The sequence below is a fragment of the Pan paniscus genome, chromosome 20, assembly GCF_029289425.2.
Source record: "Pan paniscus chromosome 20, NHGRI_mPanPan1-v2.0_pri, whole genome shotgun sequence".
In the NCBI taxonomy this organism is placed as follows: domain Eukaryota; kingdom Metazoa; phylum Chordata; class Mammalia; order Primates; family Hominidae; genus Pan; species Pan paniscus.
Window position 1 is genome coordinate 23,922,092 of NC_073269.2, and position 18,953 is coordinate 23,941,044.

Genomic DNA, 18,953 nt, shown 5'->3' on the forward strand with positions numbered 1-18,953 from the left:
TGGTTCTGCCTTATCTGTCCCTCCCACCTTAGCCCAAGGAAGTGGGTGTCTTCAGTAGATGCAGCTAGCATGTTTGGACAGCCTCAGGTTGGGTGGGGGCCCCTCACCAAAGATCTCACATTTCCCTGGGGTTATGGCCTGGCTTTCCATCCCCCCTCGGCCACTTCAGGCATATCACCTCCCGTCTGTGAGCCTCGGCCTTCTCATCTGAACTCAGGCTAGATCTGGCACACTGGAGGGCCACAGCCCCTAGCAAGGCGCGCTTCAGGGGATGTCCAGAACATAACTCCCCCCAGCCCCCATCCCCGTCGCCTTCCCTTTTCTGTCACCCAGGCTGGAGTGCAGTGGCGCCATCTCGGCTCACTGCAAGCTCTGCCTCCCAGGTTCACACCATTCTCCTGCCTCAGCCTCCTGAGTAGCTGGGACTACAGGCGCCTGCCACCACCCCCGGCTAATTTTTTTGTATTTTTAGTAGAGATGGGGTTTCACCTTGTTAGCCAGGATGGTCTTGATCTCCTGACCTCGTGATCCGCCCGCCTCGGCCTCCCAAAGTGCTAGGATTACAGGCGTGAGCCACCGCGCCCGGCCCTGGCCTTCTCTTAAGTAGCTTTTGCTGTCCTCCTTGATGACATCGAGACCTGGGCTGAGGTGGAGCCTGCTGCAAGGATGGTGCGAGTGTGTTCAGGCCACGCCTCTGCTACTGTAGGCTCTTGGTGAAGTGGCCTGACTTATCTGAGCCTTGGGAGGTGAGTGAGGCCACTCTGACCCCAGCCAGGCTTGGTTGTTGTCACTGCTGTGTTCAGGATGTCTCCCTCCAGCCAGGGATGGGCTTGGGCTCCTGGGAAAGGAACACAGATTTTTTCTGTTGTGAACATACATCTCCCAGAGGCTGGACTAAACCTCATTTTCCAGATAGGAAATAGACTCATGGGCATTTGAGGGGCTGCGGTGGGATGAGACCACAGCTTGGCCTGCCTCCAGGCCCCTCATCTTTTTCCAAAGCTGTTAACCTGACCTTGGGCAAAAGGCCTTTGGGCCTCAGGTGATTAGGCCTGGACGCTGTGCCAGGGCCTGGCTCACGGATGATTCCTGGGATCCCCAAGAGGTAGAGGAGACTGGAGGGCGAAGAGGCAGTGTCCTGTCCAGGGCTGGCCAGCCAAAGCAGAAGAGCTGAGATCCTGGGCACCCTAGCTGGGCTCACATGAGTGCCCATGGTGGGGGTGTCCATTGCTATTGCCAAGGTGCTTTGCCTGCCATTGCTGGAAGGCGGTAGGGAGGTTGGCTGGCGCCAGCCTGCTAAAGAACGAGCAGAAGCTAGAGAGGCAGCCCCAGGCTGGGCCAGAGCCTGACCTTTGCCTTAGTTGGCTCTGTCCCTGGAGGCACTGTGGGACCTTCCAGGAGCTTTGTCACCTCCCCCTCCCAGGGCCTGGCAGGTGGGCACTGGGAGTGGGCGCTCTTCAGCGTAGATATCTCCCTCTTGGTGTGGCAAGCCACGCCCATAGTTGGTCTATGTCCATGAAGCGCTATTTACAGAGAGGGAAACAGGCCCAGAGAAGAACAATATATCATCACCAGCCTTCCATGAGTGCTTACTGTGGACGAAGCCATTGTAAGTGTTTTGCTTCCATTTCATCAATGCTCACATCAGCCCTAGGAGACAGCCGGGAAACTGAAGTGGGGAGCTTGTGTTATTTGCTGAAGGTCCTGTGGCTGTTACTGGCCATTACTTACGTTAAAAAGAGCAGGGATTCAAACTCAGCCCTGGGTCCTTCCACCAAGGAATATTCTCCACCATAGGCTCAGTTTTCTCATCTGCTAAGTGGGCAGTCACCTCCACCTGAAAGTGAGGTGGGGAGATGGTATTGGAGAAAGCCCAGTGGGGACTTGGCACCCAATTGATGTTCAACTGACCTCAGCTTCCTCCTCTTCTCTGGAGGGCAGAATGGAGGCCAGATCCTGGAAGTTGCCAGGAAGCAAACCACAGGTGGGAGGTATGGGAGAGGAGGTCCAGGTAGGCATATCGTGAGAATATCAGGAGTTTGATGATGGCCTTGGGCTAGTGATTTCCCGTCACATCCTCCCCATTTGAAACTTGTGGATCACACACTTAGCAGGGGCTTGTGCAGCCCTGAAATGTGAGCCCTTTCTAAGGTTGGTTTCAGCCTTGCTCCCTCCCAGGATTCCCTGGTTCTGAACTTGATCTCCACCAACCCTGGCCAGCACCTAGAGGAAATAAGAGCTGGTATCTGGAAACATTTGTATCCCTCTCCATCCTGAAGATGAAGGGTCAGTCAGAGAACAGAGTGGCTTCGGGGGAGGTGCCGATGACACAGCCATGCCTGGGATGGCAGGTGTCTCCCTAAACTGCCGGCATTTTTCTGCACTTCACAGAGGAGCTGAGGCTCACAGGCCGCACATGACCTGCTCAGGGTCAAATGCTTTCACCAGATAATTAAAATGAGAGCTGAGTTATAAATTTTCCCAGGGAAGCAACCCCAGAGAGGAAAGATCAAGGCATAGGAATCATTTTTCCCCCTCTTTTCCAAATGAAACAGCTGAGGCTCACAAGGGCTTTTGCCCAAGGTTGTGTGGTGGGCCAGTGATTGGACAAGGATTCAAACCCAGGTCTCTGAGGCCCCCAGTGGCTCTTCTCTGACACACTCTTTCCAAAAAGCAGGCTGCTCTAGATTCATTCTCTGGTTTAGCAACCAGAGAATGCTGTGTAACCTTGGGCAAGGAGCTTGACCTCTCTGTGCTCTGGTTTCTGTAAAAGGAGCCAGTGGTCTCTTTGACCTCATGGGATTGTGGTTAAGATTCAGTTAATTCAAAAAAAGACTTGGCAGGGAGAAAGCCCAACAGGGATGTCACTGGATACCGTGGCGGGGAAAGCTGGGACGCAGAGAGGTCAGACACTCAGAAAACCACGCAGCGCGTTTCAGTAGGATTCCGCCCCTTATTTCCATGTCTTCACACCACCTCGAGATGCAGAGGGCAGTTCAGAGTGACCTCCAGCGAATCTGCCCTCTCCGTGTCGTCTGCAGGGGATTAGTGGGGAGTAAGGGGATAGAGAATTATCCAGGAGTCCTTCAGCCTTGATGGTCCAAGTTCACATCCGCTTCTGTGCTAGGTGGCCAGAGGGCGGGCTCTACACGAGAGCCTCAGGGGACCCTGCGCCAGGCGTCCGAGGCCACGTCGGGTTGCCGCGCTCCGGGTCGGACTGCACCTTGAACGCTCCAGCCCTCCCCTGGGGGCGTACCGCCCACGGCCGCTGCGACTGGCCGCGGGGCCTGCCAGTCTTCGGCTTTGCGGCCAATCCCGGTCTCCCCCCAGGCTACGCCCTCCGTTCCTCTCGCCTCTGCCCCGCCGGTAGCGCCAGTTTCTTCGTAGCCCCGCCCCTGGCCCCCAGCGATTGGCCGACAGTTCTGCCTGTTTTCTGCCAAGATTCCAATCCTCGCCTGCCTCCAGGCCCTCGCCTCCCAGCGCCTAGCACCCTGAGGGACCACCCAGGCACCCCAGGCCTCGCCCAATAGCCCCACCTCTGCCAGTCAGCGATTGGCTTTAGGGGCTGCCCATCTGCTTCATACTCGCCAATCACTGTCGCTTCCAGCGCTGACTGGCCAGGGAGCAGCCAATCGGGGCGTGGCATGGACCCCTCCCGTGGCGCGCTCTGGGGGTGCGCGAGGCGGGGCCGTGGCGGCTGGAGGTAGCGGCGGCGGCGACGCGTCCGGGCCGGTGAGGGGGCGCGGGGGGCGCCGGGGGGGCCCAAGCGTCAGCGGCCCGCGCCTGTCGGGCTGAACTGAGGTGAGGCACGGGTCCTGTCATGGATCCCGGGGCGAGGGGCGGACGAGGCGGGGCATGACAGTAGCGTCGCGAGGGCAGGAAGAGGTTAAAGAACCCCCCTAACCCCACGCTCCACGTCTACTGCCCCCTGGGGGCTACTGCATCCAGGTTTGAGCCCCTCACCCGCAGTCCACGCACGCCTGACACCACGTCCCTTTTGGTTGACATCCCCCATACACTTTAGACTGTCCTTGCTGACATCTCCCACACCCCTGGGGCCTTGTCCCCGGCGCCCCGCACAGCTGGGTCTGACATCCCCCTCACACACCTGACACCGCGCCCCCACTCACGAACACCCGCCCCCACTCACGAACACCCCCCACATCACCTGAGACTGTCCTTGTCGATGACACCCCCACACCCACACCTGAGCCTGTGACTCCTAACTCATGGCCTCGCAACTCACACCTGGATCTGGTCCCGTCCCCCACTGCCTTTCCTCATATCCCGGTATCTGCTCGCTACTCTCGTGCCCACTCCCCCAGCAACCTGTGTCTCTCTTCTCAGGGACCTTCCCCCTGGCACCTGCCCTCTGCCCTGGCAGCCCCACACCTCTGTCTCCCCCTTTTCTCTCTCCCACCTTGGGCTTTCTTCCACGTGCACCTGTGTTCGCACACCCTCTGTAATAATCCCCCCGAATCCCCCAGGTCCTTCAATAGTCCCCCAAGCCTTGGTATCTCAGGATCGCTGCACCCTCCCCTCCCCAAACAAAAGCTTACCCCAGTGTTCATTTCTAACAGTGCTTGACAGTCTATAAAGTGATTTCCGTACCTTAGAATAATCCCATCGGTCAGACGAAACCGGAATCATCTCCATTTTACCAGCCACAGACCTAAACCACTTGAATGCTAGAGGCAGAGCCTATTCTATCCTGGGCATCGCTGACCCTCTGCTGTGGACCCACCGCGTTTGGGCCCATCTGTTATGTTTATCTCAGAGGGATTGGCAGGAGTCGTGACTTTGACTGGGTCCGGAAAGGCTTAGCTGGAAGGGACGGCCCCTCTGCCAAGCGTGTGTCTCGGAGTCCTGGGGCAGGCTGGCGGTGGAGACGCTGCCGGAGGAGGGGGGCTCATCATCTTGGGTGCCTCCTGCAGGATGCCGGAGAGGGAGTTGCCGGGGCCGGGGCTCCCAGCTCTTGCAGACCCGGGACCCCTCTCCGACACTCCTTGGGCCCTTGAAGCCGATAAAGAGTAAGGAAACACTCTTTAGAGTGAGCCAAACTAATGTTTCAGCTGTTTAAAGCTAACCTGCAAAACGAGCCTGGGTGGTGCTAGGAATGATTCTTCTGGAATTTTTTAGTTCCCTTGAGTCTGATTTGCAAGCATGCAGCATAGAAGGAGGACAGTGGCTTTGTTGTTGAAAAGCAATAACGTGCCATTTCCTGTAAGGCTCGTGGAGCATTTCTTACCCCCTCCCACCTCTCCCTGCAAAGACGGTACCAGAATGTTTCAGAGGGTCATGTCACCTTCAGCTTCTCCTGTGGAAACTGAAGCCATTTGGGTTTTCTGTCCAACTTCAATAGGAGTCATTTAAAACATATATGGGCATGTATGTATATATGTATGTATATGTGTGTGTGTTGTACACATATGTACATGTACCTATAATATTCATATGTTTATATACATATTTTATATATACATATTTCGTGTGTGTTATATATGTACATGTGTATAAACTTTGGCAAGATCATTGAGTATATAGTTTTTGGGTTTTTTCTGAGACGGAGTCTTGCTCTGTCGCCCAGGCTGGAGTGCAGTGGTGTGATCTCGGCTCACGGCAACCTCTGCCTCCTGGGTTCATGCAGTTCTCCTACCTCAGCCTCCTGAGTAGCTGGGATTACAGGCATGTGCCACCACACCCAGCTAATTTTTGTATTTTTAATAGAAACGGGGTTTCACCATGTTGGCTAGGCTGGTCTCGCACTCCTGACCCCAAGTGATCTGCTGGCCTCAGCCTCCCAAGATGCTGGGATTACAGGCGTGAGCCACCACACCCGGCCTATTACATAGTTAAAAAGAAAAAATCAAACAGTACAAAAGGTCACATAGTAGAAATCAGTCAGGTCTTCCCCAGCCTGTACCCCGTTCCTCCTCAGATGCACCTGCTGTTGATAATTTCTTATGTTTTCTTCCAGAGGTAGTCTATGACTGGGGTGGCAGAAAGGGGTCGGGGGAGGTGTATATCCCCCACCCCTTTTAAACCACTGGTAAATTTGCATTGAGCAGACATATGCATTCTAAGGCCAGTCCCTTACTGATGGCTGTTTAAGCTGCAGCCCATATATTTTTTTTCTTTTTTTTTTTTTTGAGTTGGATTCTTGCTCTGTCGCCCAGGCTGGAGTGCAGTGGCGCGATCTCGGCTCACTGCAAGCTCCGCCTCCCGAGTTCCGCCATTCTCCTGGCTCAGCCTCCCGAGTAGCTGGGACTACAGGCACCCACCACTACGCCCGGCTAATTTTTTCATATTTTTTTAGTAGAGACGGGGTTTCATCGTGTTAGCCAGGATGGTCTCGATCTCCTGACCTTGTGATCAGCCTGCCTCGGTCTCCCAAAGTGCTGGGATTACAGGCGTGAGCCACTGCGCCCAGCCACTGCAGCCCATATTTAGCTTTTACAAACAGAGCTGCAATGGATAGATGCATGCATCAGCATGTACTAAATACACATTGAACGTATTTGGGCTCCAGCCGTGCTCAGACACTTCAGACCCCCCTGTCTTGCTGGCCGTGCCTGTAGTCCACAGTTACTCAGGAGGCTGAGGTGGGAGGATTGCTTGAACCAAGGAGTTCAAGGCTGCAGTGAGCTATAATCATGCCACTGCACTCCTCTCCAGCCTGGATGACAGAGGTAGACCCTGTCTCAAAAAAAAAAAAAAAAAAAAAAAAAAAAAAAAAAAGGGCCAAGTAAAAGGGCATATTCCTCCTCCTCCTCTCAACTGTGAAGTTGGAAAGCCTGATTCCTCTCCTGCGGCCAGCTCAGTTATCTTACTATCAAGTTTTGTAGTCTGTCCCATCTGATAGGTAAAATACAGCACAAGAGATCCTTTTGAACATCACTTCCATGCTTCCTACCCCTGTCTTAGGTGTTCTGGCTTGTGGGGTAGGGATTAAACATTAGACTTGTTTCTCTGCCAGTCAGACTAAAGTTCAAGAAATATTTGGGGCTGGACGCAGTGGTTCACACCACCCAACACTTTGGGTGGATGAGGCAGGTGTATTGCTTGAGCCCAGGAGTTTCAGACCAGCTCGGGCAACATGGTGAAACCCTATCTCTATAAAAAAAATTTTTAAATTAGCTGGGCGTGGTGGCGTGCGTAAATAGTCTCAGCTAGTTGGGAGGCTAAGGTGGAGAACTGCTTGAGCCCAGGAGTTCAATGCTGCAGTGAGCTATGATTGCACCATTGCACTCCAGCCTGGGCAACAGAGCAAGACCCTGTTTTTCTGTTAAAAAAAATTTTTTTTTGAGTTCCTGCTCTGTGAAGCTTGTCCCTATAGCAGGGAGCAGTGGTGGTGCTGAGATTTTGGCTCAAGGTACCTCAACAAGAACAGTTGCTAGAAGAACCATTTAGCTGTTGCTGATTTTTTTTTTTTTTCACTTGGGTCTAGGAAAAGAAAGATGAGGGCATCATGAGAGATTGAGACGAGTCAGATGTTAAATCTGTCTGGGAAGCTGTTTCGAGACTCTCTCCAATTGTCCAATTTCTCACCACTGGTGCCAGATGGAGGGTGTCGTCATACTGAAGTCAGGCCTCTGCCCACGTGTCATACAGTTTTTTTTGTCTGTCTCTTCTATTTTGGCAGTTAGACATTAAGAGGGGATTATTGAGATAATCAGAATCATTCGCTCGTTTGGGTTTTGCAAGACAGAGCTTTTAAAAGTGCATTTGCATTTTTTATTTTAAACATGAAATACTTCTTCATAAAAAGTATATCGGCCGGGCACAGTGGCTCACACCTGTAATCCCAGCACTTTGGGAGGCCGAGGCGGGCAGATCATGAGGTCAGGAGTTCAAGACCAGCATGACCAACATGGTGAAACCCTGTCTGTACCAAAGAATACAAAAATTAGCCAGGTGTAGTGGCATGCGCCTGTAATCCTAGCTACTCAGGAAGCTGAGGCAGGAGAATTGCTTGAACCTGGGAGTTGGAGGTTGCAGTGAGCTGAGATCACACCATTGCACTCCAGCCTGGGCGACAGAGCGAGACTCTGTCTCAAAAAAAAAAAAAAAAAGTATATCATGTCGGGCCAGGCATGGTGGCTCACGCCTTTCATCCTAGCACCTAGCCGAGGCAGGTGGATCACTTGATGTCAGGAGTTCAAGACCAGCCTAGCCAACATGGTGAAACCCCGTCTCTACTAAAAATACAAAAATTAGCCGGGCATGTTGGTGGGCGCCTGTATTCCCAGCTACCCTGGAGGCTGAGGCAGGGAGAATTGCTTAAACCCGGGAGGCGGAGGTTGCAGCGAGCCAAGATTGTGCCACTGCACTCCAGCCTGGGCAACAGGGCAAGACTCTGTCTCAAGAAAAAAATAAAAACAAAAATAGCCGGGTGTGGTGGTGCATGCCCATAGTCCCAGCTACTCAGGAGACTGAGGCAGGAGAATCGCTTGAACCCTGGACGCGGAGGTTGCAGTGAGCTGAGATGGCACCACTGCACTCCAGCCTGGGTGACAGAGCAACACTCAGTCTCAAATAAATAAATAAATAAATACATAAATAAATTAGCTGGCCTTGTTGGCATGCGCCCATAGTCCTAGCTACTCAGGAGGCTGAGGTGGGAGGATCACTTGAGCTCAGCGGGTTGAGGCTGCAGTGAGCCATGATTTGTGCCACTGCACTCCAGCCTGGGTGACAGTGAGGTTCTGTCTCTTTAAAAAAAAAAAAAAGTATATAACATGTATGTGAAAAGAAAGAAGATTTAACCAATAATAAAATTAGCACCCAACTCAGGAAGTAGAACGATGTCCCCTGGAGGCCCCACCCTGTTCACAGAGCTATTTTTAAAATATGCTTGTCAACATTTGTTTTCTTCACTGAGCACCTTTTGCTACTACCATCTTGGGCAGAATGCTTGAATTCCAGGGGCTCAACAAAGTTCTCTGCTGGCCAGATTTTCTGCTGAGCTCTCTGCCAGCCCAGCAGCCTGTGAGGTTCTGGCAGGCAAATGGCTGAGGACAAGCCACCAGCTGAGGGGCAGGCCAACACTTGGAGGCTTGGCCTCAGTTCCCTGCATATTCGTTTCCCGTGGCTGCCATAATAAATTACCACAAACTGGGGGGCTTCAGACAACAGAAATGTATCCTGTCGTAGTTGTGGAGGCCTAAAGTCCAAAATCAAGGTGTCAACAGGACTGGTTCCTTCTGGAGGCTCTGAGGGAGTCCTTCCCAGGCCTTTCTCCGGGCAAACCTTGAAGTTCTTGGCTCGTGGCTACATCACTCCAGTCTCTGCCTTTGTATTCATGTGGCTTTCTCCCTGTTGTGTGTGTCTTTGTGTCCTCTATTTTTTTTTTTTTTTTAGAGATGGGGTCTCACAATGTTGTTCACGCTGGAGTGCAGTGATATGATCATAGTTCACTGCAACCTCTAACTCTTTGGCTTAAGTGATTCTCCTGCTTCAGCCTGCTGAGTAGCTGGGACTATAGGCGCAGGCCACCACTCCTGGATCTCCTCTTCTTTTTTTTTTTTTTTTTGAGACAAGCTCTTGCTCTGTTGCCCAGGCTGGAGTGCAGTGGTGCGATCTTTGCTCACTGCAACCTCTGCCTCCCAGGTTCAAGCGATTCTCCTGCCTCAGCCTCCCGAGTAGTTGGGATTATAGGCATGCACCACCACATCCAGCTAATTTTATTTTTTATTTTTTTGAGACAGAGTCTTGCTCTATCGCCCAGGCTGGAGTGCAGTGGCATGATCTCGGCTCACTGCAAGCTCCACCTCCCAGGTTCACACCATTCTCCTGCCTCAGCTTCCAGAGTAGCTGGGACTACAGGCGCCTGCCACCACGCCCGGCTAATTTTCTGTATTTTTTTAGTAGAGACAGTGTTTCACTGTGTTAGCCAGGATGGTCTCGATCTCCTGACCTTGTGATCCGCCTGCCTCGGCCTCCCAAAGTGCTGGGATTACAGGTGTGAGCCACCCTGCCTGGCCATTTTTTTTTTTTTTTTTTTTAGACAGAGTTTTGCCCTTGTTGCCCAGGCTGGAGTACAGTGGTGTGATCTCGGCTCACCGCAACCTCCACCTCCCAGGTTCAAGCCATTCTCCTGCCTCAGCCTCCCAAGTAGCTAGGATTACAGGTGCGCACCACCACATCCAGCTAATTTTTGTATTTTCAGTAGAGACAGGGTTTTGCCATGTTGGCCAGGCTGGTCTTGAACTGACCTCAAGTGATCTGCCCAACTCGGCCTCCCAAAGTGCTGGGATTACAGATGTGAACCACTCCCGGCCGATCCCCTCTTCTTATAAGGACACTAGTCCTTGGGTTTAGGGCTCACCCTAAATCTCAAGGTGAACTCATCTTAAGATCCTTAACTGATTGCATCTGCAAAGACCCTATTTCCAAAGAAGGCCATGTTCTGAGGTTCCAGGTGGACATGAATTTGGGGGATGTCATTCAACCCTTATACTTGCTGAGCTAGTATTTCCAACAGGACATTATTAAGGGAAATGCTTGTTCAGGTACCTCTGTTACTTCAGGAAGAATAGGCCAATGGGGTCGGACACGTTCCTCAGCCCCTCCAGATGGCTCATGTTGGCAGCTTCGCTTACTCACCTGTCTCCCTCGGAAGGTGGAGGCATCTAGATGCTCTAAGCCACCAAGGACCTGACTAGTGAATGCATACCGTCTTTTTTTTTTTTTTTTTTTTTTTAATGCAGGGTCTCACTTTCTCACTTTGTTGCTGAGGCTGGAGTGGGAGTGTGGTGGCAAGATCACAGCTCACTGCCACCTCGAATTCCTGGGCTCAAGTGATCCTCCTGCCTCAGCCTCCCAAGTAGCTGGGACTATAGGCATGCACCACCATGCCCGGCTAACTTTTAAATTTTTTGTAGAGACAGGGTCTCTCCATCCTTCCCAGGCTGGTCTCAAACCCCTGGGTTCAAGCCATCCTCCCGCCTCATCCTCCCAAAGTGCTGGAATTAGAGGTGTAAGCCGCCGCGCCCAGCTCCAAGTGTGTACATCTTAATTTTGCTTTCTGGGCTGTGAGCTTGGTCCTGTGATTATCTCCTGTTGATACCTGGTCTCAGAAGGATGGGGAGCATGGACACACATCAGACCACCACCAAGTGATTGGAGTTCCATATTGGTCAGTCTTGAGGAGAAGCTGGGGTGCTACGGTCTGATCTTCAGGGGGCCAGGGAGATTTTCAGGAAACTCTGGGAGATCTGAAGCTAATGAGGAATTAACTACATGGCAGAGCCAAGGGCTAGCAGAAAGCAAAATTAGGGCTGGTGCGGTGGCTCACACCTGTAATCCCAGCACTTTGGGAGGCCGAGGTGGGCGGAGCACCTGAGGTCAGGAGTTTGAGACCAGCCTGGCCAACATGGTGAAACCTATCTCTGCTAAAAATATAAAAATTAGCCAGCTGTGGTGGCAGGCACCTGTAATCTCAGCTACTCAGGAGACTGAAGCAGGAGAATCACTTGAACCTGGGAGGCAGAGGTTGCACTGAGCCAAGATTGCACCACTGCACTCCAGCCTAGGCAACAAAGCGAGAATCCGTCTCAAGAAAAAAAAGCAACTAAAAAAATAAAAATAAAGGGATGTTCTTTGATGAGCAGCGGGACAAATCATCTAAGTTTTGTTTCACATTGTAGGGAGATTAACCTGTGGGGGGGATGCTCAGACTGGCATGGGGCAACCCAGGATGAATGAGGGTCTTCAGGTGGTGAGATTAGGCAAGTGGGATCTTGCTGTGTTGCCCAGGCTGATCTCCTATTCCTGGGCTCGAGCTGTCCTCCCACCCCAGCCTCCCAAAGTACTGGAATTACAGGCGTGAGCCACTGTGCCTGGCGAATGTGTACATTTCAATCACGGATCATGGGGAAGCCATGTGTCAGTGTCTCAAAAGCATACTCAATAGGCCGGGGCCGTGTTAAATGGGATTTGCCCCAGCCCTGTCTGATTCCTTATTAGGGAGAACGATACTTACCAATACTTGTCACCCACTCGAGTGGCACTATCCTGTGAAGATGGTGACAGATGAGGAAATCAAGGAATGGGGAGGTTTATTTTTTACTTTAAATTTTTTGTTTGTTTGTTTTTTCAGAGTCTCACTGTGTTACCCAGGCTGGAGTGCAGTGGCCTGATCTTGGCTCAGTGCAGTCTCTGCCTCCTGGGCTCAAGTGATTCTCATGCCTCAGCCTCCTGAGTAGCTAGGATTACAGGCGCCTGCCACCACGCCTGGCTAATTTTTGTATTTAGCCAGGCGTGGAGACAGGGTTTCGCCATGTTGGCCAGGCTGGTCTCAAACTCCTGACCTCAAGTGATCTGCCCGCCTCGGCCTCCCAAAATGCTGGGATTACAGGCATGAGCCACCTCACTCAGCCAAAAAATTTTTTTTAGAGACAGGGTCTTGTTCTGTTGCCCAGGCTAGAGTGCAGTGGTGTAATCACAGCACATGCAGCCTCGACCTCCTGGGTTCAAGTGATCTTCCCACCTCAACCTCCCGAGTAGCTGAGACTATAAGTGTGTGCCACCATACCTGGCTAATTTATTTTGTAGAGACAGGGCCTCACTCTGTCACCCAGGCTGGAGTGCAGTGGTGGGATCATAGCTCACTGCAGCCTTGAACTCCTGGCCTCAAGTGATCCTCCTGCCTCGGCCTCCCAAAGTGCTGGGATTACAGGTGTGACCCACTGTATGTGGCCTATGTGGAGGTTTAGTGACACATCCAAGGTGTCACATGCTAGACCCCATCATCCCACAACACTGTGTGGTGGCAGGGAGCCTGTGCATGCTGCTGTGTGGCTATGAGGAAGAGAATGATTGAAGTGGTGCATTCTTGCTGCTGTGGGAGGGATGGCTGAAGAGCAGGAGGACAGGACAGCAACAGGCAAAAGCACCTGTCTGCAGCTGTTATGTTTCTGCTTCCTTGCTGGGCATGGACACTGAGTGTGACATGGACCCTTGCCTTCCAGGGACCCCTGCCTTCCAGGGACCCCCAGCCTGGTTGCAGGGAAGCAAGTGGAGAGTGGCCCCTCAAGTGCAGCAGAGAACCACAGACTGCTCAGTGCAGGGCAGAGCAGTTAACTTTGGGGGCAGTGAGGCCAGGACATTTAGGAGCTTTGAAGGATGCAGAGAAGTTTGCCAGGATGGGAGACTGCGGCCAAAGCAAAACTTGGCATGTCCAGGGAATTAATTCACTTGTCCAGCAAATAGTTGTTGAAGGCCAATCAAATTGCAGATTGCTGTGCCAGGTTCCGTGTGGTAAGAACATGGGACTTTTTTTTTTTTTTTTTTGAGTTGAAGTCTTTCACTATCACCCAGGCTGGAGTGCAGTGGCATGATCTTGGCTCACTGCAACCTCCGTCTCCTAGGTTCAAGCAATTCTCCTGCCCCAGCCTCCCGAATAGCTGGGATTACAGGTATGTACCACCATGCTGGCTAATTTTTGTATTTTTAGTAGAGACGGGGTTTAACCATGTTGGCCAGGATAGTCTTGAACTCCCGACCTTAAATGATCCATCTGCCTTGGCCTCCCAAACTGCTGGGATTAAAGGCGTGAGCCACTGTGCCCAGCTAATTTTTGTATTTTTGTAGAGACAGGGTTTTACCATGTTGCCCAGGCTGGTCTTGAACTGGTGGCCTCAAGTGATCTGCCCACCTTGGCCTCCCAAAGTGCTGGGATTGCAGGCATGAGCCACCACGCCCAACCAAACATAGGGCTTTTGAGGCGAGGACAGTTACTGAAGTAGACCCTCTTAGTGGAGGAATGTGAGTACCATTCAGTACCTTGGATTGTTTTAGATAACATCTAACGGCCTTTGGTGACAGGTGTGGGCAGCACTGTCTGCAAGGACAGAGGACAGCAATTGATCATAGAATTTCCTGGATCTTTCAGGGTGTTTAACCCATAGAGACCGCAACAAGGGTTGCCTTAACCAAAGATTGTCTGAAAGGCACACAGGAGCAAATGCAGCAGGAAGAAACTCCCCATTTGTGAGGCAGCCTGTGGGGTCGGGGTTAACGGGCAGCAGCCATTATGTAAGATGTGCCCGGATCCCTTAGGCAGAGTTAATGCTTATTAACTAGAAAAGAAAACAGCCTTTATCGGCTGGCAGATAGGATGTTAATTGGCTTCCGTTTACTGAGAGATTACAGGATCCATTTCACGGCTGCTTATAATAAACTCCATCCACAGATAAACTGTCCCCACCCCCACCCAACATTTGTACAAACATTTCCTGAGTCCCAGGGGGTGGAGCTGGCAGTTGTATGGTGGTCCCCACAAGGTAACAGCATAAACGGTGGGCCTGTCTTATGGCTGGTCGGGAAGCTATGAGACAGGCTCAAGGGAATCAGGCACATGTGCATATGAGTCTGTGTGTGTGTGACAGTGTGTGTGAGAGAGAGTGTGTGTGTGCGCGCGCATGTGTGTGTGTGTGAATGTATGTGTGAGCGAGTGTGAGTGTGTGTGTATGTGTGAGTGTGTATGTATTAGGATAGCCTATGTACATGGGGCTTATAGGATGCTTGGGTTTGAAATTGCCTGATTCAGAACAAGAAGCAGCCTTGTGGCTGGGTGCAGTGGTTCACACCTGTAATCCCAACACTTTGGGAGGCAGAGGCAGGTCGACTGCTTGAGGCCAGGAGTTTGAGACCAGCCTGGGCAGCGTAGCAAGACCCCGTCTCTACTAAAAATAATTTTAAAATTAGCTGGGCATGATAGTGTACACCCATAGTCCTAGCTACTCAGAGGCTAAGGTGGAAAGATCACTTGAGCCCAAAAGATGGAGGCTGCAGTGAGCTATGATTTTACCACTGCATTCCAGCCTGGGTGACAGAGTGAGACCCTGTCTCGAAAAAAAAAGAAGTAGCTTGTCCTGCCCTCTCCCAAGCAACTGTCAACTTGCTTGGAACCAGTGTTCCCATTGCTCTGGAGGTTCTATGCTGAGGCCGGTGTGATCATGAGTTATTGAAGATCCCGTGCTCCAGGTTCACGTTTCCTGAATAATGCTGCTTAGTAAGTCATTTCCTATGTCATCCTCCCATACCCCGCCGAGCTTTGTTTTTTGTTTGATGAATGGAAAGACTGCATGAACAGAAGCAGCATGGGAAAAGATACACGTATGTTATTTGGGGCTGGCCCCCCTCTGCCTGGCCGCTGGTAGTCACCCTTGTGGGGACACCTGAATCCCAGTTCAGAAAGCACTGGCATCCTAGGTACTCGTGAAAGGTACCTAGAGTGAACGTGGCAAGGCTGGGCCTCGGAGCCACAGGACACTGTCGTCTGTGGTTGTAAATACTATGTGGGGCTGGGGGAGTACGAGGTACCTACCCCAGCACAGCATACAAGTCAGGACTCTGGCAGGTGCAAGTGACAGAAACCCATCCTATGCTGACTGAACTGGAAAGGGTGCTTCCTGGGCTCCATGACAGCAAAGTCCGTGTGCTTTTGGCACCACTGGCTGCCAGATCCCCCTAGCCTGCAGGTATCCTCCTTCACCTCCTGGCCTTGCTCTGCCCTCTAACTCTGTGTCAACTCTGCCCTGCAATCTCACACCCTACTGGCTTCCCCTCCCCTGAAGAAAGAGGACTTCTCCGGCCCGATGGTTCCCTCAAAAGTCCCAGATCTTGGTCTTTGGGGGCAGCACCCTGAACCTAGGGGAGTGTGAAGTCTCATTACCTGACCATGGCCACCTGGGTCACCCTGGAGTCAAGGGGAGGATCAGCCCCACTTTCTCCACAGTGACAGGGAGCAGAGCGAGTGGTTTCCCAGAATGCTGTCCTCAGAAGGGATGGCCACTGTGCGTGTGGACCAACTGTAGAGCTTCAGTGCCTCCTCCAGACTTTCATCACTGCTAAGATCATCAACAGGTATTCTCGGCCAGGTGTAGTGGCTCATGCCTGTAATCCCAGCATTTTGGGAGGCTGAGGCGGGTGGATACCTTGAGGTCAGGAGTTTGAGACCAGCCTGCCCAACATGGTGAAACCCTGTCTCTACTAAAAAAAAAAAATACAAAAATTGGCCAGACCTGGTGGTGTGTGTCTGTAATCCCAGCTACTGGGGAGGCTGAGGCACAAGAATCACTTGAACCTGGGAGGTGGAGGTTGCAGTGAGCCGAGATCATGCCACTGCACTCCAGCCTGGGCAACACAGCAAGACTCCATCTTAAAAAAACAAAACAAAACAGGTGTTCTCCACAGGTTGGAGGAAAGTGGGAAAGAGCAAGCTGAACACGTCCACTCCCAAAGGCCATCCATTCAAGTCCCCTGGGAATTACAAATGGCTTGCCTGCCCCACTCCCAGGTTTGGCGTCCATTGGCCTGGGAGGGGGTGTGGCAGAGGTGTTTTGTTTGCACTGTTTAAACATTTTAAATTCTGATATAGCTTACATAGAATAAAACACATAAATCCTAAGTGTATATATAGCTCAGTGAATTTTTATGTATATATGCATCCTTGGAACCAGATCAAGACAGTTTTCAAGCCCCCAGCTGGCTCCTTCCTGCCCCCTCCCTGATATACCCCCTAGAGGTAACCAGTATTCTAATCTTTATCACCATAAATGTGTTTTGTACTTACGTTTCTTAAAATTTGTGGTGGGCTGTGTGCAATGGCTCATGTTTGTAATTCCAGCACTTTGGGAGGCAGAGGCTGGAGGACAGCTTGAGCCCAGGAGTTCAAGACCAGCCTGGGCAACATAGTAAGACCCCATCTCTACAAAAAAATTTAAAATTTAGCTGCGCATGGTGGCCCACACCTGTAGCCCCAGCTACTCAGGAGGCTGAGGTAGGAGGATCATTTGAGCCGGGGAGTTGGAGGCCGCAGTGAGCCATCATAGTGCCACTGCACTGTAGCCTGGGTGGCAGAGCGAGAGACCCTGTGTCAAAAATAAATAAATAAAAAGTGTGGTAAAATACACAGTACTTAAAAGTGCCATTTTTAAGTGTTCAGTTCAGTGGCATTAAGTACATTCACACTGTTGTGCAACCATCACCACCATCCGTCTCCACAACTCTTCCGTCTTGCAAAACTGAAACTGTTCCCACTAAACAGTAATTCTCTGTTCCCCCGCTCCCAGCCCCTGGCACCTGCCATTCTACTTTCTGTCTCTATGAATGTGATGACTCTAGGGACCTCATATAAGTGGATTCGTATGGTATTTGTCCTTTTGTGACTGGCTCATTTCACTCAGCATGACATCCCCAGGGTCCTTCCGTGTGGCAGCAGTTATCGACATTTGGATGTGTATAAAACATTTTGTTTACTGAGCTTGACTGTTATGCAGACAGAATCATTCAGTATGCAGCTGGGCGCAGTGGCTCACACCTGTAATCCCAGCGCTTTGGGAGGCCAAGATGGGCAGATCACCTGAGGCCAGGAGTTCGAAACCAGCCTGGCCAACATGGCGAAACCCCATCTTTCCTAAATACAAAAAATTAGCTGGGTGTGGTGGTGCACGCCTGTAATCCCAGCTACTCGGGAGGCTGAGGCACAAGAATCACTTGAATCCGGGAGGTGGAGGTTGCAGTGAGCTGAGATCGTGCCATTGCACTCCAGCCTGGGTGACAGAGTGAGACTCCAACTCAAAAAAAAAGAATCATTCAGTACGCAACCCTTTGTGCCTGGCTTCTGCCTCTTCACTGGTGTGTCTGTGAGATCCATCCGTGTTGTTGTCGCATGTAGCAGCAGTTTGGTGTGTTACATAGTGTCCCATCATGGGACATACCACACACGTGTTCCCATTCTCCTGTGGGTGGTCTTTGGGGTTGTGTCCATAGAGTGTGCTCATCATTGCCATGATATGCTGCTGGGCAGGTCTTCAAAGCTCCCAGGGCTGTATATGGGGAGGCTGGAGGGAGAGGCCTCTATGGCAGGCGTGGCTTGTAGGAATCTTGGCTGTACTGGGCAGAAGCAGAGGTCTGGAGGTGGGAGACCCAGCCGGCATTGGGCGGTGGGGGTACTTTGTGTCTCCCTACAAGCACAGCCTGCAATGGCCCACTTGCATTCAGCATGAAGGTGCGTATGCCTGACACAGCCTCAGCCTGTTTGTTTCCCTGGTCAGCCTGAGCTCACTCCAGCCTTGGGTTCTTTCTTCTTGCTGTTCTCCCTCCCTGGTGTACTCCTTCCCTTCCAGATCCCAGGACAGACCCCTTTCCCCCACCCCATGTCCCTCCTCCTACATAGACTCTGTGCATATGGTCATCCCTGTGTGGGTCATTTGCAGTACCGATAGAGCCCGTGAAGGTGTGCCTCTGCAGAGCATGTATGCAGCGAGCATGTACGCAGCAAGCATGCAGCAAGCACACAGAGGGAGTGACATACGAATGTCCAGCAGCTAATCTAATTCCAAGTAACCTAGTAGGGAGGGAAGGATCCGTAAGAAAAGGGAGACCCAAGGTCATGAACACTGCCTGAGTCAGCCCAGGGTGTACCCAGGCTCCCACCACCCTGTTATCCTGCCAGAGCAGAGAAGGGCCTCCCAGGGCTGGTAGGAACCTGGGCAGGTTTTTGTATGTGTGTCAAAATGCACATAACTTGAAAGTTACCATTGTGAGCTTTTTTTTTTGAGATGTAGTCTTGCTCTTGTCCCCCAGGCTGGAGTGCAGTGGCGCGCTCTTGGCTCATTGTGAGCGTTTTAAAGTGAACAATTCAGTGGTATATAGTACAGTCACAGTGTTGTGCAACCACTGCCTTCATCTGATTTCAGAACTTTTATTTTTTTATTTATTTTTATTTTTTAGACAATTTTTAATTTTTTTATTTTTTATTTTTATTTTTTATTTTGTATCTTGCTGTGTCACCCAGGCTGGAGTGCAATGGCGCAATCTCGGCTCACTGCAACCTCCACCTCCCTGGTTCAAGCGATTCTCCTGCCTCAACCTCCTGAGTAGCTGGGATTACAGGTGCATGCCATCATATCCAGCTAATTTTTGTATTTTTAGTAGAGACGGGG

The 18,953-nt window shown here is 51.5% G+C and overlaps 1 protein-coding gene across 2 annotated transcripts in view; it reads left to right on the forward strand.

Annotated features, from left to right (window-relative positions):
• Window positions 1–3,635: 3,635 nt before the first annotated feature.
• The window catches only part of SLC25A42 (solute carrier family 25 member 42), a 48,881-nt gene continuing 33,563 nt past the window's right edge, over window positions 3,636–18,953 (forward strand). The window contains exon 1 of one of the 2 annotated variants that reach the window (XM_034944192.3): window positions 3,636–3,732. The gene's annotated coding sequence lies outside the window, so the exon portion shown is untranslated. Of the gene's footprint in view, window positions 3,802–18,953 lie in introns of both variants that reach the window. The other variant, XM_003817739.6, reaches the window with a different exon arrangement.